Source organism: Lissotriton helveticus, chromosome 5_1 (genome assembly GCF_964261635.1).
Source record: "Lissotriton helveticus chromosome 5_1, aLisHel1.1, whole genome shotgun sequence".
Lineage (NCBI taxonomy): Eukaryota > Metazoa > Chordata > Amphibia > Caudata > Salamandridae > Lissotriton > Lissotriton helveticus.
The window spans coordinates 1410058825-1410084462 of NC_136065.1; the positions used below are offsets into that span (position 1 = coordinate 1410058825).

General features: G+C 49.5%; 1 long non-coding RNA gene across 1 annotated transcript in view; it reads right to left on the reverse strand.

The window, feature by feature from the left end:
* Positions 1-509: 509 nt before the first annotated feature.
* The window catches only part of LOC144755454 (uncharacterized), a 31082-nt gene continuing 5953 nt past the window's right edge, over positions 510-25638 (reverse strand). Inside the window, exon 2 of the long non-coding RNA XR_013594896.1 lies at positions 510-3020. This is a non-coding gene — a long non-coding RNA (uncharacterized LOC144755454). The remainder of the gene's footprint in view (positions 3021-25638) is intronic.

The following is a 25638-nucleotide window of genomic DNA, read 5'->3' on the forward strand; positions in this document are numbered from 1 at the left end:
AAAAGTTACCTCTTACATAGCAACGCTTAGGGGTTTGTCTGCCACATGTGAGTTTGGACATTTGGACATTTAACAGACTCTTTAATTAGGGATCAATTGGTCTGTTGCACTAATGATCAGAAAATACAAGAAAGACTCCTTACTCATAACCGTGATTTAGAGCAAGCTATTCAGATAGCCACAAATATGGACCATACTGCCTTTTGCATGAAAGAAATGAACATTTGTAAGGATAATTGTAGGGAGGAGAATTAAATTAGTGTCATGGGAAATTCTGAACAAGTGTTAGAAGTGCAAGAGGGTAAGCAGAGTGTTAATTCAAAGTAAAAAAAATGACAACGTGAAGTGCTATAGATGCAGAAATCCTAATCATCTTGCCAATAATTTCAAGTGCCCAGCCAGAAGCGTAACTAGTAGGTAGTGCAAAACGACAACACTTTGCAAAAATGTGTAAATCAAGTATTACAGGTACAGGTAGAGGAGTACATGTGGTTCATATGGAAGACAACTCAGTGAACAAAGATGGTAATGCGTTTATTTTCCAAGTTCACAGTAAAGAGGAGGACAACAAAATCAAGTATCGCTCTTGTGAAATCCAGTTAGATGGGATAGCCATCACTGCCTATGCTGATTCTTGTTCGTCATACACCTTCATTGACCGTAGCACCTTTAATGAAACTTTCAGGGATGAAGGGTATGTAAAGGAAAAAACAGGTTTACATCCTGGAGGGTACAACAAAGATCCTATTCCCTTGAAAGGAATGGTAAAAAAATGTATTTCATTTCAAGATAGACATGCAATAGCTAAGGTGTACAGTGCGGAGAAAGGGTGCAACTTATTAGGTTGGAAACATCAAAGAGATCTAGGAATCAAGCTAGACCCCAATAATGAAGAACATATTCTTCTTGTAGATAGAACTCTAGTAGGTGTAAGCATATGTGAGGAATTTCCTGATGTTTTTGTAGAGAAGATTGGTTTGCTTAGAAATTACTTACATAAGATCAAACTCAAATCTGATGATGTTCTTATTGTACATAAAACACGTTCCATACCATAACTGATGCAGGAGCCTTTAGCGGAAGAAGTAAAAAAACTTCAAGAACAAGGTGTGATTGAACCAGTAGAGAAGTCTGATGGTTGGCACCTATTATTATTACGTCCAAGAAGAAGGAAAGGATATTCATATGTGTGTAGATTTGAGTAGTCTCAACGCCAGCGTATGGATTGACACAGATCTTCTTCCTAAAATTAATGAGATGTGATACATGCTGCCAAATATTTTTCAGTGCTAGATCTTTCCTCAGCATATCATCAGGTTACCCTTCACCCCGATTCACAGATCCTTACTGCCTTTACCACTTCTTTTGGAAATTACAAATTCTTAAGAATGCCGTTTGGCCTTGCTTTCACATTGGTGGCATTCCAGAGGATAATGCAGCATATTCTTGAAGGGGTGGATAAAATGGCATGTTTCAGGATGATGTCCTGATAAATGGTTCTAGTGAGGAAGAACACAATTGTAATTTGAGGAAAGTTTTGGATAAACTAAGGAGTGCTGGCCTTACCCTAAAGAAAAGCAAATGCAAAATTGGTGTGGTGTCTGTTGATTTTTTGAGGCATACTCTTTCCAGTGAGGGACTCAAACCTAAAATGGACTTGGTTGAATCAGTTTTGAGAGCCCCAATTCCCACCAATATAGATGAGGTCAAGTGTTTTTTTGGGTTAGCTGAATACATGTCCAAGTTTATTAAGAACTTTTCAACTTTGGTGCAACCTAGGAGATATTTATTTTTAAAAACATATAATTTGAATGGTTGCCCAAACAAACAGTCAGTTTTAATGAAAAAGGTCATTGTTTTGGCACCTTTCATTGGCATTTATGACAGCCAAAGAGATACCATGCTTGTAAGGATGCAATTAATAGGGGATTTAGCGCAACACTTCCCCAAATGGCGGGAGGGAAAGAGAGAATTATCTAATTTGCCTCCAGGACTCTTAAAGAAGCAGAAGTGCTGTCATGTTTCTGGGCCACTAATCACTTTAAATACTATCTTTTGGGTTTACCTTTTGAACTTAGAACTGGCCACAAGCCCCTCACTTCCATGTTTACAAAAAAAGATATTGAGAAAACAACTCCAAGGATTAGTAAGTGGCTGATTTATTTACAAAGTTTTAACTTTAAAATGGTGTATGTACCAGGAGAAAAGAACAGCATTGCTGATTGTTTGTCTCATCCTCCCATTCAAAAACAAGGTGAAGATCAAGCGCAGGATCTGGCAGTCCTACTAGTTTTGATTCCTGCCATTTTGAAGTCTGACTGAGAGAAACGTGTTTGAGGATGTTATTTTTATGTTCATCAAAGGATAACATTGTGAAGGGTTGGCCGAATGAGAGTAGCGAGTTGTCTAAGGAACTGCAACCTTTTTGGATAGTGAGGGAGGAATTGTCTATTGATGGGAATAATGTTCTTAAATCTGACAAAATTGATCCACCTGAAAAATTGAAGGAACACATCTGTGTACTTTCACATGAGGCCACCTAGGTAGGAACCTTACTAAGAGCAAACCTAGGTTTGGCTACTGGGTCCCGTACATGGATGCCATGATAAAACTATGAAAGGTACATCTTTATCCAAGCAAGACAGCAATCTGGAGAACTGATGGACAAGTTTGCTGAAAGATATGAGGCCCTCGTCAAGCATTGCAACTTCATGAAGCCACCGGTCTCGGAATCATTGAAGGTGGCCTTTCCGGATCATTCAGAAGTATGCTGCACAAGGCTCTCATTCAGGAGAAAGTGTGCATGGCTGCGAGACCAGATGAACATGTAGATTGACAAGCTGCTGATATGGAGGCTGGAGTTTCTCAGAGTGATTCAGCATTGAACATGAAAAGTAAGCAGGGACACAAGATCAAGGGCCATAAAGTGATGTCTCTGAAGAAAAATAAATTGCATTTCGGTTGCAGATTCTCCTTTCCCATAAAGGTAACTATCCCACCATTGGACAAACCTGTAAAGGCTGCAAGAAAGAAAAAGAAAATTCATAACGGTTTGCAAAGTAAAGGAGAAACAAAATGCATCACACCAAGAAGAGAAAAGTATGCCAGAAAGTTCCCAAAAACATTTTGCCCCACCCAGAAGACCATATGATGACACACAATTGAGGCAAGTGGACACTAAACAAGGTCTATCATCATCAAATTAATCTTTCAAAGGTCTTTCAACATCATTGTCGAACGACAGTGAATTTGACTTCATGCAGAGCACAGTCCAAGTTCAAGTAAGATCACCTTGTTAAACAACCACATTCCTTTGGACACTGCCCCAAGATCACACTAAAGGTGAAAGATTGTCCAATACTTTTCATCAGCAACAGTGGTGTATCAATAAATATTATGCCAGCAGAGTAGTACAATGAACTTTCTCTGGTGCCCTGTCTCACACCTTTGAAGACAAAGGTATACACATGGGCTCCCTCCACACAATTGCAAAGTCAAGGATCTTTTGTAGCAGCCATGCAACACACAGACAAAAGTACAAGAGCCAATTCATGTTATTCAAGGTACTTCATCAAGTGCATGTTTACTCGGTCACAGTACTGCTGCTGACATGGGTCCGATCTACATCAACTATAAAATAAATGCACATGCAGAAATAGTAAGCCAGTTCCCGTCATTGTTTCATGGACTTGGAAAGCATAAAATCATGAAAGTGCAGCTTCATATCAATGAGGACATTCATCCAGTTGCTCAATGACATCACCAAATTGATTTTCCCTTACAGAAAGCTATTGAGAAAGAACTGTAAATGCTGTTAAAGCATGATATCATTGAACGCTCTACTGGTCCGACACTATGGGTTTCATCCATAGTGGGAGTGCCCACAAAGGACAGTCGATGTGCCGTAACCATCTGTGTCGACATGCACAAAGCTATCGAGGCAATTGAGAGAGAATGACATCCAGGTCAGCACATTGCAGACATAATTACACAGATGAATGGTACCAAAGTCTTTTCTCATCTTGCTCTGAACAAGGGATATCACCAACTCAAACTAGAGGAGGATTGAAAGTACATTGTCACCTTTTCACCCCATATTAGTTTGTTCAGATTTAAATGACTTTTTACGTTTTGGGTTGTTGTCAGCTGCAGAACTCTTTCAGGATGTTATTTGTTGCACCATACAGCCTGTCGCAGTTATAGTGATGATATACAGGTATTTGGGGCCTCTTGAAAGGAACATGACACAAGCATGCCATTTGCTTGCTGTTGCCGGTCTCACTTTGAACCCAGAAAAGTGTGGATTTCACGAAACAAAACTCAAATTCTTTAGGCATATCTTCTCTAAAAAGGGTATGAGACCAGATTTGGCTAAAGTACAAGCCTCATCGCCCTCTACTCCACTGCAACACGTACTATGCTGCAATCCTCCCTTAACATGGCCAATCACTTTTCAGGGACCATTTGCCACAGTCAGTTGCCCTTCGAGAGATTTGACAGAAGGAACACTGCGTTCAAGTGGTCACCTGAATGTGATCAAAGCTTCAAGAAATTCAAAAATGCAATTTAGAACACTACAGGAAAGGCCAATTTTGATCCAAAACGTCATACTGAGATTGCAGTAGATACCAGTCCCGTGGGGTAGGGTACGATCCTTCCCCAGTACAGTGGACAAGAAAACGCTCAAAGGTACATTGTGGCTTATGCAAGCAGAAGTCTGTTGCAGAACGAACATGCTTATTCTCAACCAAAAAAGTAAGTCTAGCTGTAGTGTGGGCTTGTGAACCTCTCCAAGTGTTTCTATATGGAAAGAACTTCACCCTTTTCATTGACCACTGCTCACCATTTTTGGGAATCTTAAAGCCAAGATGCCCACTCGTGTCGGGAGGTGGGGGTTGTGGATGCAAGAGTATGATTACACCATTATGCATAAGCCAGGGAAAGAACAAAATCCTGCTGACTACTTTTCACGAGTGGCAGTGCAGTGTCACAGTACAACGTCAAAAAGCGGTGACACCTATGTTTACTTCATAGTCAAGTCAAGCATACTTGCAGCTCTTTCGGTGGACTGAATTCTTGCTGCTACAAATACAGATCGATATCTGCTCGTTATCAAAGACATTATTGCCCAGCAATCCTGGAAGAAAACACTAGACCAGATACATTTGAATACCAAAAATTTAAAAATATGAGCGAGGAACTCTCTAGATCTCAAGAAGGCATTATATTAAGAGGTCATTAAATGTCATTCTAGAGAGTTTGCGACAAGTCGTTGAAGTAAAGGGCCATTGGGACATTGTCGCCATCAAGAGAGCTATTCGAGATCCGGAAGCAGGTGAGAGAGAGAATTGCAGTGGTTTTCTTTGGGCCCTCTTAACAATTGACATCATCTCATGGTAGTTGTTGATGAGTACTCACAATTTTCCCATTGTGGAAGACCTGTTGTCAACCAAGCTTGATAAAGCCATTGGGGCATTAAATTTTATTGTTGGACATAGGGTGTCCCTTCCACCCTCAAGTCCAACAATGACCCACCGATATACAGATGAGTGTTTAAAGATTTTCTCACAAACCTGTTTATTAAACATCAGAAAAGTACCCCTCTCTGGCCACAGGCCAATAGTGTGGTCAAAATGCTTCATGTTCAAAAAAATACAAAAGGACACCCTAAAAGTTTGATGGGACCAATGGTGGACATATGTTAATCAATCAATCAATCAGAGTACTTGTAAAGCGCGCTACTTACCCGTGAGGGTCTCAAGGCGCTGAGGGGAGGGGGTGCCGCTACTGCTTGAAGAGCAAGGTTCTGAGGAGTCTTCTGAAGGTGAGAAGGTCTTGGGTCTGCCGTAGGTGGGTAGGGAGGGTGTTCCAGGTCTTGGCACTGAGGTAGGAGAAGGATCTGCCACCAGACGTTGTTCGTTGGATGCGGGGAACAGCGGCGAGGGCGAGGCTGGCAGAGCGGAGCTGGCGGGTGGGGGTGTAGAAGCTGACTCTGCTGTTCAGATAGGCTGGTCCGGAGTTGTGGAGTGCTTTGTGTGCGTGGGTGAGGAGCTTGAAGGGGATCCTCTTGTCGATGGGGAGCCAGTGTAGGTCTCTCAGGTAGGTGGTGATGTGGCTGCTGCGGGGGACTTTGACGGAGGCGTTTTGGATGCGTTGTATTCGTTGTAGTTGTTTGGCTGGGATTCCTGCTTAGAGTGCGTTGCTGTAGTCCAGTCTGCTGCTGACGAGGGCCTGTGTCACCGTTCTTCTTGTTTCGGTCGGGATCCACTTGTAGATCCTTAAGAAAAACAGTGGTCCAATACAAGGTAAATTGGTACAATATCATGGGAAGTTGCCATGAGATTGAGTCCCAAAAGGTCAGGGGGGATCCCGATGTATAGAAGGAAATAAAGCGGCGGGGGGCAAGAGGGGTGATCGCGGCGGGTAGAGCCTGAACAAGTGGTAGGAGGAGGTGATGTCCCATCCGGGACTGAATGGGCATAAATTATTGGTAGAAAAGTGTATTTAAAAGCCTGAATGGGCGGCAGATGAAAGGCGGAGGAGAGATGGTAGTGTCCTGTCCGAGACCGAAGGAGCAAATTGACGGTAGAGATATGTAGATTTAGGCCTGAATGGGGGATATGTAAGAGTGAAGGTCGAGAACACTGTGCGCTCTGGCCTTGAGGGGAGCAGTAAATGCTCTGTGTTGTACCCACACTCAATGATACTTTTGCAGCTCAATCTCACAGCAATTTTCCAGGCGCTTGTTTCATAACTTAGTCCTGATGAGATCCCAATACCTAGCTGTGATCGAAACATCGTCGACACATTCATCTTCAACTCTATACTGTAATTTGTATCTAATTGTGGAGTATGAGATGCAAAACGGATTGTTACTTTTTGCTTACCTACATTTTCACAAATTGAAAAGTCACTTTTTAAGTCACTTGCCAGTGGTAAGGAAATTGGCTGATTTCCCATTACCCTGTCACGTCCTGCTCACTCACCTGTTCGTATAACAATTTTTGTGTTGAATTCAATTGTTAATAAATGTTTCTATCTTTACATTTGATACACTCGTAATTCCAGTTTTGATTGTAAAATTGTGATATTGTACCAATTTACCTTGTTGTCAAATGCTTCATGGACACTCTAAAGGGAGTAGCTGCACTAGAAGAAAGTGATTTAAAGTTGACTTTATAGTCAGCCCTTCCTGCTTAAAGATCAACTCCCCATTCCACTACAGGTGAGAGCCCTGACACCTTAATGATTGGAGAGCCATGGGAACTTAATTGTCGCAATGGACCACTCATGGGTCGACAGATGTGGTTGAGATCCATACAACGGATTTCTTGCACATGTCCAGAATGAAGAATTATGCTGATAAACACCAATGTGCTCGGACATGGTTTTAAAGGAAGGAGACCGGGTCCTTGTCAAGAAAAACCAGAACTGCAAGTCTGAGGCTGTTCTCTTGAGGGTTGTGGTGAGCAAAGGACATATGGTGACCACTCAACATCCTAGAAAGTCCATCAAGGGAGACTCAGCACACTTCAAGCTGCTGCTTTGATGTTTGTTCGTTGGTTGCAGATGTCAGAAGTGAGATTTACCCACCTGAGATTCTAAAAAGCCCACCTTCTACAGCTACCACTGCATTCCCAGTACCCGAGGTAGGCCCTGTTCCCCCGTATCATCAACCTCACACCTCTAGATCTGGAAGACAGGATCAAACACCTCAATGACTCATTGAGGAACTATAATGTAGATATGTGTAATATTTTTACTTTTTATTTAACAAAAAGGGGACATGCAGAGTCTTGCATGTATGAATAGCGGGACCCTTCTGGTCCCTGATGGATTCCATAGGATAATGACGTCATTGTTTGGGTATGTCTGGGAGTGGTTAATAAAGAACATGACGGAGGGCGAGCAGTTAACGGTTGCACTATGAAGAATAGTCATTTGCATGCTACCACACTGGGGAGGACTCTACACATTCACCACTCAGAAAAGTAAATGCTTGATGAGCAGTGTTAACCACCTAGAAGGAGTCATCATATGGAGTCTGCTCAATTTAAAAAAGAGGTGAGTGTTTGTAATTTAAGACAGTTAAGCCCTGTGAAAATGTGGCCTGTCCACTAATTAAAGGGGGCACCTTGCACCAGTCCAAATGACCCTTATGATGTATGAGGTCAAAGATAACCTTTAGAAAGCTAAACTAGTGGTAGCTGTGGAGAGCCACCTTCAGGCTTAGTCTTGAAGGAATGTAGCAGCTTGTTTTACCAGAATATCACCTTTAGTATTAACCAAACGAAAGGAGAACCACACAGTAGTTATAAAAATATGTATTTATTTATATAACACTCTCTAGTATCCTCTACACAAGGATCCCACGCAAAGTACACAATACCTTATCAAAGAAACAGTCATAAGTAGCACAATATACAGTGGGCTCCAGGGGGAGACCAAACCCTATAGTAAAATAGTGGTATAAGAACCACGACTGGAATCGAGACAGTGGAATCACTGGTGGTGAGTAAACAGGGACCCCACGGAGGACAGGTGCAGTGTCTTAACACGACCTGGGGTTCCGTACAATTCAATGGGTAAGTCGAGAATACAATTTTAAAGTTTAAGGACCCTTCTCGGTGGACTTTGAGAAAACCCTTTGGAAGTTAGGAGATTGGAGAGCCACCCCACCCGTGGATACTAGAGTACCCGAGTTACCTATCCCAGAGGAGCCAGGTGCATAGGTCTGGAGTGGTGTCGGAAACTGCTGTCATTTTCAAAGGAGGGCTTCAAAGAAGAGCTGCTGCCGGCAAGGAAGAAAGTGTCCGTTGGAACGCAAGGGGTTATTCATGATGAAAGGAACCTGAAAGCAGAGGGGACAGACTCTGGATCACTTCAGGGTGGCCAGGGTCTCGGTAGATGAATGCCCATTGATGTCGGGTGCTTAAGGTGCGAAGAAGGGATGCTTGACTCTGCAGCCACGAGGTCTGGAAAATGTCCAGGACAACCACCAGATAGATGCAAGCTGTCCCACGAAGGATGTCGAGTGCTGAGGGGTCGGTGTCTAGCTGGAGCACCAACAAGCCTTGGCAACAGCAACCCACACAGGAAGGTCAAGCAGTTTACGGTGTGCACCAGCAAGGTCCAGGGGACTCACCAAGTAATGGGGAGTCAGGGCACGTCAGGAGCAACCAGGGAAATCCAACAGAATCCAAGATGACCCTCAAGAGGACCCAGAGGCCGAATGACCAGGAGTCTCAAGGGGACCTCGAGCAAAATCACAAAGTACCTGCCCACGGAGCAGCTCAGGAATTGTCAACAAGCATATGACCTTGTAAAAGTATGCAGTGCTCAGGGGTTCGGGTTCTGCGGTCCCCATGAGGATACTGGCCTCTGACTCAGTGAGAGGGCAGCTTAACCTCATGGAACTTCAGAACCCACCTCCTCTGTTGCTGGAGCCTTCAGAGTCTGCAGGATCTGAGGATCAGCACACTGATCAGTTGCATTACGGTTCCTGCAAATTCAGGGGAGTGACTACTTCACCCCAAGGGAGATTCTTCAGATGTCCTTAATGCTCCACAGGTCTGGCATGGAGCCATTTTGGTGCAAGGGCACAGACAATGCTTTTGACGGAGAGGGAGACAAAGTCGGGCTCAGTCTAAGTCCAGCGACGTCCAGAGTGTCCAGACGGTCAAAAGTCAGTGGTTTCTTGTTCAGAATCATGTCCACATCAAATCTAAGGTCTTACGGCCAGGTAAGCCCTTATGTACCCATGGGATAGGGTTGGACAGATTCAGGGGACCCTCCTAGGGGAAGGTCAGGACAGAGGGGAGGTTACTCCCATGTCCTTTATCTAGTTTCACACCAGAGCAGGAGCCAACGGCTCCCAGAACTGGTTTGAGCTGGACTATGCATAGGGACACCAAGGGGCAGATTTACAATGAACTGACGCATCTGCATAGATGTGTCAGTTTCCTTGCGTCACCTCCAAATGTCCTCGCGCCTTCATGGATGCGCTGTATTTACAATACAGTGCACCACGGCGCAAGGAATTACAGATGCATCAGAAATTCTGATGCATCTTTTGGAGGAAAAGTGACGCATTGTTGGAGATTGTCACAAAAGTGACGCAACTCCAGCAATGCGCCAGAAAGCATAGGTAGGTCCCATGTAAAATGCCCTCCGTCAATCCTTATGCCTGTTCCGACCAGACGTAGGGATTTTAGCACGGTGAAATCTTGTAAATTTCCCTGTGCCAGTTCTACGTGGCTTTTTGCATGGGAACACCTACCCTGCATACATTATACCTGGCGCAGGTATAATGTGACGCAGGGCTTAACAACGTGACTCATCTCCCTAGATGTGTCACGTTGTAAATGGGTCGCAACTTTTACGCCACCGCTGCATCACAAAAGTGGCGCAACGGCGGCAACAAAAGTGACGCAAGGGGCTTGTAAACCTGCCCCATAGTGTGCCCCAGATTAAGACTTTCAGGCACTTTGGAAGTACACCCACCCAGCCCCAATACACTAAATCCTGTCTGGGAGGTGGTCACACCTCCCTGTGACAGGATGCCTATTGTGCTGCCTTCCTCTGCTTGAGCTTGGCCCAGCGGCAGGAGGGCAGTAATGTGTCTCTGGTCACCAGCATCCATTTTGTACTGTCCGGGTCGAGAAGGCTGGCACCGGAAAGACAAGTGACCCCACAAAGCTCACTTCAGAAGGGGCGAATCATACCTCCCACACCGGTTACCGTTGTGGCTGTATGATTCCAAGGTGTTTGATACCAAACAAGACATGTTTTTTTCAGCCATTTTTGCAATAACATTTACTCCGAGGTTATAATGCACCTCTACCTATATGTCTGGCTCAGTCACTGACAACTTGGGAGAATGTTCTCCGAAGGCTGCAGAGGGGATTTGCTCATGCAGATGCACCCTCTCACATAAAACCCAGCACCCTGCCTTCAGGATTGTTAAGGCCTGCTCTAGGGGTGACTTATACGTTTTAAGTATAGTGACCTATAGATATATGAACCTATATCTAAAGTAAGTAGTGCAAGCACCAGCTTACACAGGCTGCAATGGCTGACCTGTAGTTCCATTTTGCATGGCCTCTCATGGGTGGCATAATACATGCTTCAGCTCTTGGAAGGCCTCTGGGGTATCTATGCCCTGGTATATATGTACCATATACTAGGGACTTATAAGGGTACCCCAGTATCCAATATGGAGTGTACCAAAATACATGGCATAATATTGTAAGGCGAAAGCAGATAGACTGGGGTACTGAATCGCAGGATCCCAGTCAGACTAGTCAAAACAGAGTAAATTCAAGCAAAAAGTGGGGTTAATCATAAGAAGCAGATCCTACTTTCCTACAACCCCTATCCAGCACCAGTTGGAAAAACCATGCACACAGCAACAATGAAAGAGATCATCAAAGAGCAGGGCCCTAAGATGCAAAAAGTGAAACCACCACTCATTGACATAGTTGCTGCCTGCCAAGTACCACTCCTCTGAGACAAGATAGAACTGGTGCCCTTAAACAGCTACAGCTACAGCCCATCCCAATCCCTATAAAGCACCTACCCTCTATCATGTATACTCAGATCCGACCTTTGCTCAGAAAGCGTCCTGGGCAGAGAGAAATTTGGCTCCAAGTGAAAGTGGCGCTGCTGTTTGCATATCCTTAATGCAGACAGCTCTGTGTGCCCCTCTGATGATTGGTGCTCTAGGACTAGGCACAGCTCGCCCACACCAAAAACCATCTCTGTGCCTATCTGTCTTGCTATTGGTTATCTGAGGAAGGTCTTCTTTTGTGCAGGACCTTCAGCACACCCTGCCTATAACTGTGAGGCATACATGCTAATCTCTGAGTCTCTTTAAAGTTCTAGGTATTTTGACTGGTGCTTTTGATCAAATATAATTGAACTATCAGACAGCTGACATGCCTTCACAGTGAGACTAATTGTGATACCTGCTCCCTTGGACCCTACATGCTGTAAAATGTCTCCAAAAGTCGTTGGTTGATATACTGTAAGCTACCTGTAAACTTGTTTCTCCAATAAAAGTAGTGAAAGTAAACTGTGTCCATGCAGTCCTTGGGAACCTCACCCTTCGCAAGGACAGATGAAGTTTCCAGACTTTTCTTGCTGTAAGGTTTATTCTGTTAGGCCCTCCAGGATTGAAAATTTCCTGAAACAGAATGTATTGGTTATGACATTATCCAGAATAAAATTGCTTACCGCAGGGGCTGGACATCCACTACCTCAGTTAAGTGGTCGGAGGGAGGGTGTCTCCGAGTTAAGGGAAGATTCTTTTTTGTAAAAAAATGAAATAAAAAGTAATAAAACATACCAAGCTTTGCATTTCATGAAGATGGAGAAATATGAAGAAACTAAAAGCTGTATGTCAACTGACATAGGAACTTCAAATCACAACTGGTAGATAGGGGTAGAACTAAAAATGTTTGCCTACTCCTTCCGATAAAATAACACCAAAAATGAGAAAAGCATCAAAAGCCCAGTGTGCTTTAAAGCCTTACACACAGTATTATTTTCCCAACAAATACCACCAGAGCTTAATCTGAGCCAGTGGATGTTGGTGGGGGCCACCAACACTCTTTTTTGGAGACCAGCTCTTATTTTTCTGCATACGACTTTCATTGAGTACAAGAGTGCGGAAAAAATTGAAGCTAAAAGGCAGAAGAAGAGAAGGATGGAGAAGCTGTCATAAAGGGAGAAAGCAAGAGCAATATAAAGGGACAGGGAGTGTCTGGCAGTGGATTAAAGAAACATGGAGTGAATTTAGGAATACATCGCATTGGTATTTGACACATCATCATTTAGTTGCACTAGCCTTGGACTACTGAGCAGAGCTTTGGGCGCCTGAACTTTCTTTTACAAATTAAGCACTGACAGGAAGAGCATACACCGCCAGCACACATAAAGACAGATCATTACTGGGGGCCATGCTCCTCTATTTATTTATTTAGTTTATTTAGTGTGTTTTATATAGCGCGCAGCTACCCCAACGGGGTGTCCCGGCGCTTCAGCAGCTGTGCAGGATCTTACTCGATTGAGGGGAACGTTAACAGAAGAGGAGAGTTTTTAGAGCTCTACGGAAGGGTATTTCATCTTTTATTATACGAACAGAAACAGGCAGTTTGTTCCATAGGGCAGAAGCGTTGACCTGAAAAGTTTTGCCCCCTGAACGAGCTCTTTTGTATCTAGGAGTAGATAGCAAGTGTTGAGAGCTAGAACGGAGACTCCTAGCATTGCTATAGGGCTGGAGACAGGAGGACAGATAGACGCATCCTTTACCCCTGAGTGAACGATGGGCTAGGGTAAGAGCCTTAAATTCGGCTCTTCTTTGGATTGGTAGCCAATGCAGTGCCCGTCGGTGGGGAGAAATGTGCTCTCGCAGAGAGATACCACAAACTAACCAAACTGCTGCGTTTTGGACTATCTGAAGCCTATCTAGAAGGCCAGAAGCCAGCCCCAAGTAAAGACCATTCGCATAATCCAAATGCGAGGTGATAAGGGCCTGAACAATCGTTTTCCTGGTGTTGGAGGGGACAAAATTAATAAATTTCTTAATCATCCTAATCTTCAAAAAGCAGGAGAAGGACACTGATTGAACTTGATTTTTAAAAGAAAGGGTGGTGTCCCATCTAACCCCCAAGTTTCTAACTGATTCCTTCGGGAGGGGGGCAGAGCTTAGGTCGAGTGGCCACCAGAGGTTAGAATCCAATGGTGATGGCTGATGAAAGAATAAGACCTCCGTTTTTCCCGCATTAAGTCGGAGGAAATTATCATTCATCCACTGAGCAATCTTACGAAGACAGTTTTTTAATGGGTCAAAGGTGGTTGCAATAGGGATATCATCATAGGCAAACAGGAGTTGAATATCGTCTGCATATGAGATGACCTTAATTCCCAGCTCCGAGATAAGTTCTGCAAGTAGGGAAAAGTACACGTTAAATAATAAAGGACTCAGTGCCGAGCCCTGGGGGACTCCCCATTTTAATGGGAGATGATTGGACATGAAAGGGGGTGTTGATACTGCCTGTGTCCGATTGGTAAGAAAGGAGGACAACCAATCCAGAGCCTTTCTTTGAATGCCCTTAGACCTAAGGCGGTCAATCAGGATGGGGTGAGAGACGGTGTCAAAAGCTGCCGATAAATCGAGCAGCACCAACACCGCTCTTGAACCCCCGTCCAGTTTCCACCGTACGGAATCGGCCATTTCAATCAGTGCTGACTCGGTACTATGGCCCGTCCTGAATCCATGCTGGGAAGTGTGGAGAAGGCCATGGGTCTCAAGAAAACCAGCAAGTTGTTGGTGTGCAAGTTTTTCTAGCACCTTGGCAGGGGCAGGTAGTAATGATATAGGCCTGTAGTTAGCAGGTTCATCAGGGTCTGCATTGACTTTTTTGAGGATGGGGCGAGGAGGGCATGTTTCCAGGCATCCGGAAAGAGTCCGGATCTCAGAGACTCGGTTCAAATATCATTAAGTAGAGGGTTTAAAAGGGGAGCCAATTGTTTGTATTGTTTAGCAGGCCACGGATCGAGAGGAGAGCCTGATCTGCATTTAGACAACTCTGTTAAAGAGCGATCTAAGGGAATTTCCTCAAAGGCTGAAAAGACCGGTGTAAGGTCTGAAGGGATATCTGATTTTTCAACAGTGACAGAGTTAGAGCTACTCGGGAAAGAGTCGTAGATTGTAGCAATTCTTTCCTCAAAATAGTCAGAGAGGCGATGACAGAGAGCCTGAGATGCCTGCTGAACACGTTTAAGGGCTACTGGGTCAGAAAAAGACTTAACTGTATTGAAAATCTCTCTAGATGATCCATGGGCCTCATTAATTTTCTCTTCTAAGAAGATTCTTTTATGATTTATAATGTTCTTACGGTAGTCCTTAAGGGCAGTTTTATATTTCAGCTTACAGTCAGGAGAGTAGGACAATCTCCAGCGCCGCTCTAAAATTTTGCAGGCAGATTTACATTTGCGTAGCTCATCCGAATACCAGGGTGATGAGGGGGCAGCTCGGTATGTTTTTATGGGCCTGATAGGGGCGAGGGAGTCAATAGCGGAGGATACCCAATTAATCGGGAATCTAAATCCGGGGCATCCCATGGGGCAGCAGCCGAAAGGCATGCGGACATACTGTCAACGGTGACCTTACTCCAGTTACGGCCCGTAGTCTTGGCCGGAACGGGAGGTTTGTCCTGGCGGTCAAAGGAAAAAGTAAAAGGAATAAAAAAATGGTCCAACCAAACTACAGGATAAGGCTCCCCTATGGTAATTTCATTGAGGTTTGAGCAAATGAGGTCCAAAGTGTGGCCAGCTCTATGGGTGGGATGAGAAATCAGCTGACTTAACCCTCCGTCCTTGAGCATAGCAAGGAAATTAAGGCAGGTAGTGTCTAATGCGTCCTCCGCATGGAGGTTGAGATCCCCCAATAAAGTAAAATTTGCATAGCGGAGGCTAGCCTGAAGAATAAAGTCCAGGAAAGTAGATAAATAAGAGACCTTTGACTTAGGGGGGCGATAGACTAGGAATCCTGAAAACGATGTATTCGCCGAAAGCTGGATGCAAAAGGGGAGTCCTTCAATAAGTTCAATTTGTGAATAAGGGTAAGAGGAAATGGTCCAGTGCGACCTAAAAACAATCGCAATGCCACCACCGGGATTAAGGCTCTGTCTATTAACACATAAAATGTTATAATTCGGAGGAATGGCTAAAGATATAGCAGGATTAGATTCATCTCCCAGCCACGTTTCCGTCAAAAAAAGGAGGTCCCATTTATTGTCCACCAGTGATTGAAAAATATCTAAAGAATGTTTCACCAAAGAGCGGCAATTAATTAGGCCCGCTTTGAGAGTTAAATTATTAGGATTTCTTAGACTTTGTCGAGGCCGAGGACGGGAGTGTAGGAAGGGGCAGGGAGTCTGCTAAATAACAGTATCATGATCCTGACAACACGGACTGCAAAGGTTGGGAAAGGCAGAGAGATCTGCTTGCATAGGGAGGGAGAGGGCACAGAAGGTAGGCTTCAATAAAAGTAAAGTCTCCTTACTAAGAATGATGACCTCAGGAGAAAAAAGTCCATCAAAATGTGCAGCCGCGGTCGCGTTCAGGTCGCGGACGGGCGCAGACGGGCAGGACTCTGGCGCGACTCCGGCGCAGGTCCGGTGCGTCCACTGATCGCGTCCGCTGCGCGGAGGAGAGTCCATCCCCTTATGTACTGGCCACTCGAATGAGTGGAGATGCTTTCCCCACCCAAGATGGCCGCCGCACTTCTGCCTGCCCGGGAGAGGATTTCACCAGCCCCAAAATCGGCTGCAATGGAATTAGGAAGCAGGGCAATGCGGGGGTAAGTGAGCAAAAGTCACTGGTTGACTCGTTTTAAGTAAAAAACGATTTCTGAATTTTTAAAATGAATATTAAAAAATTAGCAGCAGGAAATCAAAGTGCTTCGAAATTCAAGCAGAAAAAGTAAAAGAATGCATCACAATCAATCAATCAATCAATCAGAACATTTGTATAGCGCACTACTCACCCGGAGGGTCTCAAGGCGCTGGGGGGGGGGTCCGCTACTGCTCGAACAGCCAGGTCTTGAGCTGCTTCCTGAAGGCGAGGTGGTCCTGGGTCAGGCGGAGGTGGGTCGGGAGGGAGTTCCAAGTCTTGGCGGCCAGGTAGGAGAAGGCCCTTCCTCCTGTGGTGGCTCTTCGGATGCGGGGGACGGCGGCGAGGGCGTGGCTGGTCGATCGAAGCTGGCGCGTGGGAGCGTAGAAGTTGAGGCGGCTGTTGAGGTATCCTGGTCCTTGGTTGTGTAGGGCTTTGTGTGCGTGGGTGAGGAGCCGGAAGGTGATTCTCTTGTTGACCGGGAGCCAGTGCAGGTCTCTCAGGTGTCCGGAGATGTGGCTGCGGCGGGGGATGTCCAGGATGAGTCGTGCTGAGGTGTTCTGGATCCGCTGGAGTCTCTTCTGGAGTTTGGCGGTGGTGCCGGCGTAGAGGGAGTTGCCGTAGTCCAGCCGGCTGGTGACGAGGGCCTGGGTGACCGTCTTCCTGGTTTCGGTGGGGATCCATCGGAAGATCTTGCGTAGCATTCGCAGGATGTTGAAGCACGACGAGGAGACGGCGTTGACTTGTCTGGTCATGGAGAGGGAGGAGTCCAGGATGAAGCCCAGGTTGCGTGCGTGGTCAGTTGGTTTGGGTGCGCTGCCCAGGGCGGGGGGCCACCAGGAGTCGTCCCAGGCGGAGGGTGAGGATCCCAGGATGAGGACTTCCGTCTTGTCCGAGTTCAGTTTCAGGCGGCTGCTCAACATCCATTTGGCTACGTCTGTCATCCCTTCGTGCAGGTTGGCTCTGGCGGTGGCGGGGTCGTTGGTGAGGGAGAGGATCAGCTGGGTGTCGTCTGCGTAGGAGATGATGTTCAGGTTGTGCTGGCGTGCGATGGCTGCGAGGGGGCTCATGTAGACGTTGAAGAGAGTTGGGCTGAGCGAGGAGCCTTGAGGGACGCCGCAGATGACTTCGGTGGCTTCCGATATGAACGGGGGGAGGCGAACTCTCTGTGTCCTTCCGGCGAGGAAGGAGGTGATCCACTCCAGTGCCTTCTCCTGGATTCCGACGTTGCTGAGGCGCTGTACTAGGGTGCGGTGGCAGACAGTGTCGAAGGCCGCGGAGAGGTCCAGGAGGATGAGGGCCGCTGTTTCTCCGTTGTCGATCAGGGCTCGGATGTCATCTGTAGCTGCGATCAGGGCGGTCTCGGTGCTGTGGTTGGCCCGGAAGCCAGACTGCGAGAGGTCGAGGGAGCCGTTTGTCTCGAGGAAGGCGGCCAGTTGCTTGTTGGCGGTCTTCTAGATGACTTTGGCTGGAAACGGGAGCAGCGAGATGGGGCGGTAGTTCTTGAGGTCGGTAGGGTCTGCTGATGGTTTCTTGAGTAGAGCGCTGAGTTCGGCGTGCTTCCAGCTCTCCGGGAAGGTGGCGCTGTCGAAGGAGGTGTTGATGATGTCCCGCAGGTGGGGTGCGATGACAGCGTCGGCCTTGTTGAAGACGTGGTGAGGGCAGGGGTCTGTTGGAGATCCGGAGTGGATGGAGTTCATCGTGCGGATGGTGTCTTCAGTGCTGATCGGGGTCCAGGCGCGGAGGGTGGCGGTGGGGGGCGGTGGTTCGGTCGTGGCGTGCGTTGGTTGAGTGCTGAAGCTGTTGTGTATGTCCGCGATCTTGTTGTGGAAGTAGGAGGCGAGGGAGTTGCAGAGGTCTTGCGAAGGGGTGATGTCGTTGTTTCCGGCGTTGGGGTTGGAGAGCTCTTTCACGATGTTGAAGAGTTCCTTGCAGTTGTGTGCGTTGTTGTCCAGTCGTTCCTTGAATGCGTTTTTCTTGGTGGCGCGGATCAGCTGGTGGTGTTTTCGGGTGGCGAGCTTGAGGGCACTCATGTTGTCCGGTGTTGGGTCTCTGCGCCAGGTTTTCTCGAGTGCTCTGCAGTTCTTCTTGGAGCTCTTGAGTTCGTCGTTAAACCATGGGGCTTTCTTGCTGCCGGGTCTGCTCGGCTGGGTCTTCAGAGGGGCGAGGTCGTCTGCGCAGTCGCTGATCCATTTTGTGAGGTTGGTGGCCGCTTGGCTGGGGTTCGTTGTGCTGGTGGGAGGGTTCTTGCTCAGGGAAGTAGTGAGCTGGTCTGCAGTGATCTTGTTCCAGCTTCTGCGGGGAGCCTGTTGCTGGAGATGGTGGAGCGTGGTCCTTCTGTAGCTGAAGTGGACGCAGCTGTGGTCCGTCCATTGGAGTCCCGTGGCGTGGCTGAAGGCGATGTCCTTGCTGGAAGAGAAGATCGGGTCGAGTGTGTGTCCGGCGTAGTGGGTGGGGGTGGTCACCAGTTGCTTGAGTCCGAGGTTGGCGAGGTTGTCCAGCAGGGTGGTGGTGTTGCGGTCGTTGTTGTTCTCCAGGTGGAAGTTGAGGTCTCCGAGGAGGATGTAGTCGGTTGAGGGGAGGGCGAGCGGGCTGACGAAGTCGGCGATGTCCTCGCTGAATTGTGCGCGTTGTCCCGGGGGTCTGTAGATGAGGGTGCCTCTGAGGGTGGTCTTGGGGTTGACGTGGATCTGGAAGTGCAGGTGTTCGGCGGGTGCGAGGTTGTCGTCGGTGTTGGTCGTGATGCGGATGGAGTTCCTGTGGATGATGGCGATGCCTCCTCCTGTCTGGTTGACGCGGTCCCTCCGGATGATCTTGTAGCCGTCCGGGATGGCGATGGCGATGTCGGGCGCTGAGGAGGCGTTCATCCAGGTTTCCGTGAGGAAGGCGACGTCTGGGTCTGTGGTGTCGAGCAGGTTCCAAAGCTCGACGGCGTGTCTGTGGACGGAGCGGGTGTTGAGCAGGATGCACTTCAGGTGGGTGCTGCTGGAGTTCGGCTTGGTGGGTGCTGGTGTAGCGTGGGTCCGGTTGCAGGTGAACTTGCAGGAGTGGCAGCTGAAGGGTCCGTGGGTGCGTCTCGGTGTGGCTCGGTAGCAGCGCGGGGTTCGGCCGGTGTTGAGAGCGTTGAGTTCGGTGGAGTCGTAGGTTCGTCTGGTCGGCTTCCGGCGGTGGGGGCCAGGGGTCCTGGCACTGGGCGCGGTCCAGGCGCGGACGGGCGCAGACGGGCTTACCTTTGGCGCACCTTCGGCGCTCAATCGGTGCTCCCGCTGCGCGCGTCCGCTGCGCGGTCGCTCAGGGGGCGTCATAAGAAGGGGGACGGGAGGGCGGGTCTGCTGGGCTGGGCGAGCGTCCGGGCCAATGGGCCGGTGGTGGGCGGGGCCGCAGGGGCCAGCGGCGGGAAAAGTGGCGAGCGGCCGGCTCCGCTGTGGCTGGGACGCTCGGGGGTGCTGGGGGTGCTGGGGGGCGGCGGTGGCGGCAGGCAGGCGGCAGGCAGGCAGGCAGGAGGCTGGCAAGGAGGCTGGCTAGCAGGGCAGCAGGCGAGTGAGGGGGGTGACCCGGCCTCACAACCACAACCTCCCGGCTTCCGCCTCAGGAGGGACTCACAAACACAAACAGCTAGGACAGAGCCTGGCTCCAAGTGCCCCTTATGTACTGGCCACTCGAATGAGTGGAGATGCTTTATAATCATATACTTCCTGCTAACGGTCTGCCCTGAAGTGTCAATCAATCAATCAATCAAAGCATTTATATAGCGCACTACTCACCCGGAGGGTCTCAAGGCGCTGGGGGGAGGGGGTCCGCTACTGCTCGAACAGCCAGGTCTTGAGCTGCTTCCTGAAGGCGAGGTGGTCTTGGGTCCGGCGGAGGTGGGACGGAAGGGAGTTCCAAGTCTTGGCGGCCAGGTAGGAGAAGGACCTTCCTCCTGTGGTGGCTCTTCGTATGCGGGGGACGGCGGCGAGGGCGTGGCTGGTCGATCGAAGCTGGCGTTTGGGAGCGTAGAAGTTGAGGCAGCTGTTGAGGTATCCTGGGCCTTGGTTGTGTAGGGCTTTGTGTGCGTGGGTGAGGAGCCGGAAGGTGATTCTCTTGTTGACCGGGAGCCAGTGCAGGTCTCTCAGGTGTCCGGAGATGTGGCTGCGGCGGGGGATGTCCAGGATGAGTCGTGCTGAGGTGTTCTGGATCCGCTGGAGTCTCTTCTGGAGTTTGGCGGTGGTTCCGGCGTAGAGGGAGTTGCCGTAGTCCAGACGGCTGGTGACGAGGGCCTGGGTGACCGTCTTCCTGGTCTCTGTGGGGATCCATCGGAAGATCTTACGCAGCATGCGCAGGATGTTGAAGCACGACGAGGAGACGGCGTTGACTTGTCTGGTCATGGAGAGGGAGGAGTCCAGGATGAAGCCCAGGTTGCGTGCGTGGTCTGTGGGTTTGGGTGCGCTGCCCAGGGCGGGGGGCCAACAGGAGTCGTCCCAGGCGGAGGGTGATGATCCCAGGATGAGGACTTCCGTCTTGTCCGAGTTCAGTTTCAGGCGGCTGTTCGACATCCATTTGGCTACGTATGTCATCCCTTCGTGCAGGTTGGCTCTGGCGGTGGCGGGGTCGTTGGTGAGGGAGAGGATCAGCTGGGTGTCGTCGGCGTAGGAGATGATGTTGAGGTTGTGCTGGCGTGCGATGGTTGCGAGGGGGCTCATGTAGACGTTGAAGAGTGTTGGGCTGAGCGAGGAGCCTTGAGGAACGCCGCAGATGACTTCGGTGGCCTCCGATCTGAACGGGGGGAGGCGGACTCTCTGTGTCCTTCCGGCGAGCAAGGAGATGATCCACTCCAGTGCCTTCTCCTGGATTCCGACGTTGCTGAGGCGCTGTACTAGGGTACGGTGGCATACAGTGTCGAAGGCTGCGGAGAGGTCCAGGAGGATGAGGGCCGCTGTTTCTCCGTTGTCGAGCAGGGCTCGGATGTCATCTGTAGCTGCGATCAGGGCGGTCTCGGTGCTGTGGTTGGCCCGGAAGCCAGACTGCGAGAGGTCGAGGGATCCGTTTGTCTCGAGGAAGGCGGCCAGTTGCTTGTTGACGGTCTTCTCGATGACTTTTGCCGGAAACGGGAGCAGCGAGATGGGGCGGTAGTTCTTGAGGTCGGTGGGGTCGGCTGATGGTTTCTTAAGTAGAGCGCTGAGTTCGGCGTGCTTCCAGCTCTCCGGGAAAGTGGCGGTGTCGAAGGAGGTGTTGATGATGTCCCGCAGGTGGGGTGCGATGACAGCGTCGGCCTTGTTGAAGACTTGGTGAGTGCAGTGGTCTGTCGGAGATCCGGAGTGGATGGAGTTCATCGTGCGGAAGGTGTCTTCGGTGCTGATCGGGGTCCAGGCGCGGAGGGTGGTGGTGGGGGGCGGTGGTTCGGTCGTGGCGTGCGACGGTTGGGTGCTGAAGCTGTTGTGTATGTCCGTGATCTCGTTGTGGAAGTAGGAGGCGAGGGAGTTGCAGAGGTCTTGCGAAGGGGTGATGTCGTTGTTTCCGGCGTTGGGGTTGGAGAGCTCTTTCACGATGTTGAAGAGTTCCTTGCTGTTGTGTGCGTTGTTGTCCAGTCGTTCCTTAAATGCGGTTTTCTTGGTGGCGTGGATCAGTTGGTGGTGTTTTCGGGTGGCGAGCTTGAGGGCAGTCATGTTGTCCAGTGTTGGGTCTCTGCGCCAGGTTTTCTCGAGTGCTCTGCAGATCTTCTTGGAGCTCATGAGTTCGTCGTTAAACCATGGGGCTTTCTTGCTGCGGGGTCTGCTCGGTGGGGTCTTCAGAGGGGCGAGGTCGTCTGCGCAGTCGCTGATCCATTTCGTGAGGTTGGTGGCCGCTTGGCTGGGGTTCGTTGTGCTGGTGGGAGGGTTCTTGCTCAGGGAGGTAGCGAGCTGGTCTGCAGTGATCTTGTTCCAGCTTCTGCGGGGAACCTGTTGCTGGTGATGGTGGAACGTGGTCCTTCTGAAGCTGAAGTGGACGCAGCTGTGGTCCGTCCAGTGGAGTCCCGTGGCGTGGCTGAAGGCGATGTCCTTGCTGGAAGAGAAGATCGGGTCGAGTGTGTGTCCGGCGTAGTGGGTGGGGGTGGTCACCAGTTGCTTGAGTCCGAGGTTGGCGAGGTTGTCCAGCAGGGTGGTGGTGTTGCGGTCGTTGTTGTTCTCCAGGTGGAAGTTGAGGTCCCCGAGGAGGATGTAGTCGGTGGAGGGGAGGGCGTGTGGGCTGATGAAGTCGGCGATGTCTTCGCTGAATTGTGTGCGTGGTCCCGGGGGTCTGTAGATGAGGGTGCCTCTGAGGGTGGTCTTGGGGTTGACGTGGATCTGGAAGTGCAGGTGTTCGGTGGGTGCGAGGGTATCGTCGGTGTCGGTCGTGATGCGGATGGTGTTCCTGTGGATGATGGCGATGCCTCCTCCTATCTGGTTGATGCGGTCCCTCCGGATGATCTTGTAGCCGTCCGGGATGGCGATGGCGATGTCGGGCGCAGAGGAGGCGTTCATCCAGGTTTCCGTGAGGAAGGCGACGTCTGGGGCTGTGGTGTCGAGCAGGTTCCAGAGCTCGACGGCGTGTCTGTGGACGGAGCGGGTGTTGAGCAGGATGCACTCCAGGTGGGTGCTGCTGGAGTTCGGCTTGGTGGGTGCTGGTGTAGCGTGGGTCCGGTTGCAGGTGAACTTGCAGGAGTGGCAGCTGAAGGGTCCGTGGGTGCGTCTCGGTGTGGCTCGGTAGCAGCCCGGGGTTCGGCCGGTGTTGAGTGCGTTGAGTTCGGTGGCGTCGTAGGTCCGTTGGGTCAGCTTCCGTCGGTGGGGGCCAGGGGTCCTGGCGCTGGGCGCGGGCCAGGCGCGGACGGGCGCAGACGGGCTTACCTTTGGCGCACCTTCGGCGCTCAATCGGTGCTCCCGCTGCGCGCGTCCGCTGCGCGGTCGCTCTGGGGGCGTCATAAGTAAGGAGCCGGGTGGGCGGGTCAGCTGGGTGGCGGGAGCGGGGCGGCCAATGGTCTGGTGGTGGGCGGGGCCGCAGGGAGGCAGCGGCGGGAACCTCTGGACGGCAGGCGGCTGGCTGGGTCGGTGTCCCTGGATCCCTGGGTCAAGCGCGGGAGGCAGGGGGAGATCCCGGCGGCCCAGCGGCGGCTGGGTCGCTCAGCGGCAGACAGGAGGCAGGCAGCGGCAGCGGCAGGCGTGGGAAGCAAGGGGGTGACCCGGCCTCGTTAAAGGCGCAGTGGTCACTCCCTAGCTGACCCCGCGGACCCCTTAAGAAAGGAGCCGGGTGGGCGGGTCAGCTGGGTGGCGGGAGCGGGGCGGCCAATGGTCTGGTGGTGGGCGGGGCCGCAGGAAGGCAGCGGCGGGAACCTCTGGACGGCAGGCGGCTGGCTGGGTCGGTGTCCCTGGATCCCTGGGTCAAGCGCGGGAGGCAGGGGGAGATCCGGGCGGACCAGCGGCGGCTGGGTCGCTCAGCGGCAGACAGGAGGCAGGCAGCGGCAGCGGCAGGCGTGGGCAGCAAGGGGGTGACCCGGCCTCGTTAAAGGCACAGTGGTCACTCCCTAGCTGACCCCGCGGACCCCTTAAGTAAGGAGCCGGGTGGGCGGGTCAGCTGGGTGGCGGGAGCGGGGCGGCCAATGGTCTGGTGGTGGGCGGGCCGCAGGGAGGCAGCGGCGGGAACCTCTGGACGGCAGGGGGCTGGCTGGGTCGGTGTCCCTGGATCCCTGGGTCAAGCGCGGGAGGCAGGGGGAGATCCGGGCGGCCCAGCGGCGGCTGGGTCGCTCAGCGGCAGACAGGAGGCAGGCAGCGGCAGCGGCAGGCGTGGGAAGCAAGGGGGTGACCCGGCCTCGTTAAAGGCTCTCTTCCTCTATTTCCTATATTTTCTCCTGCTGCTCCTGTCAAAATAACTTGGGGCCTGATTTAGATGTTGGTGGACAGGTTACTATGTAACTACAGTGATGTATATCTTGTCCACCAAAATATGAATCCCATTATACTCTATGGGATTTAAGCATAGGCGGAGGGAATATCTGTGACTGCTGTGACAGAGGAACCCGTCTGCCAAGACGGAGTAATCCATCTGCCAAGATCTATATCAGGCCCTTACTGACTAATAACTTTTTTTATTCATTAGAATGTCGACAAAATTTCTGATCCACAGCATTTATTTATTTACTCTGGGACTGAAGTTAGAGAAGTAGAGCAACAGAAGTATTCTGTGGACAGTTTATGTCACTTTTACTAGATTTACACAACCCTGGAAAGTAGATGTAATTAGTTATTAACTGTATTAAGCATGCGTATATGTTTGTCATTGTCGAGTTTTAAGTATTTTGCATCTGTGCCCAAGATTACAAATGCTACACACTCTACCACCTCTTTAGTCGGATCTTTTCTCAGTAATAATACAAAAGCTGCCATGGAAATACTCTAAGCATGAGGATTTATGGTGTTAGGTGGGACGGGGAAGCTGAAAACACTTTCATCAGTGGAACTGAGGAAAATATTCAGGCACAATGAAGGAAGAGATGGCAATTGATACAAAGAAATATAAGTGGGATGTGCTTCAGAGCCTCCCAGAAAACATCGGAATCCCATAGTAACGAACTGGTATTTTTTATTACAAGACTTGAAATCATCTTAACGTGTAGGACAGTATTTTGCAGTTCAGTGTGAAAGCAGACTACCATTGTTAATGTTAGCAATTTCCAATTGATCAATGGGCTTTATTTTTGAAAGACAAATGAATAAAAAAGGTTACTTATTTCAATTAAAAGAGGTTGGGGTACACAGAAAAACTAAAGCTACAAGATCAGTTACAAGTTATATGACTCTGGGTCATAACTCCTCGGAAATCCTCAAGTTACATTTGGAGGTTGTGAAGTAGAAACACCCTGCATAAATAGACAATTTTAATAGTCACTACTTCGGGATCAATGTTGTAGGGGTGCAACATAAATACTAGACTTGACCAATCACAAACAGTCTTTTCAAGAAAAAGGTTGGAGTGTGGTCAAGTAGTCTCTTGATAAAATAACTTCGAGTTTAGCCTTTATTAAAACATGTAATCATCCCTATGGTCTTTTTATTTTAGGATTTACTTTGTTTTAAAGATTGAACACTTTTGTTGAGGAACTTAATAGAAGATGATTAAGACTTTTGAGATGTTTAAATAGTAGCATTGTGTGCTAGTGACAGGACACGCGCAATATTCCAACAGAGACCTGGATGCTGAATTTTATGATCAAGTGTACCACCGGATTTACAGCGTCTGTGCATGAGCGAT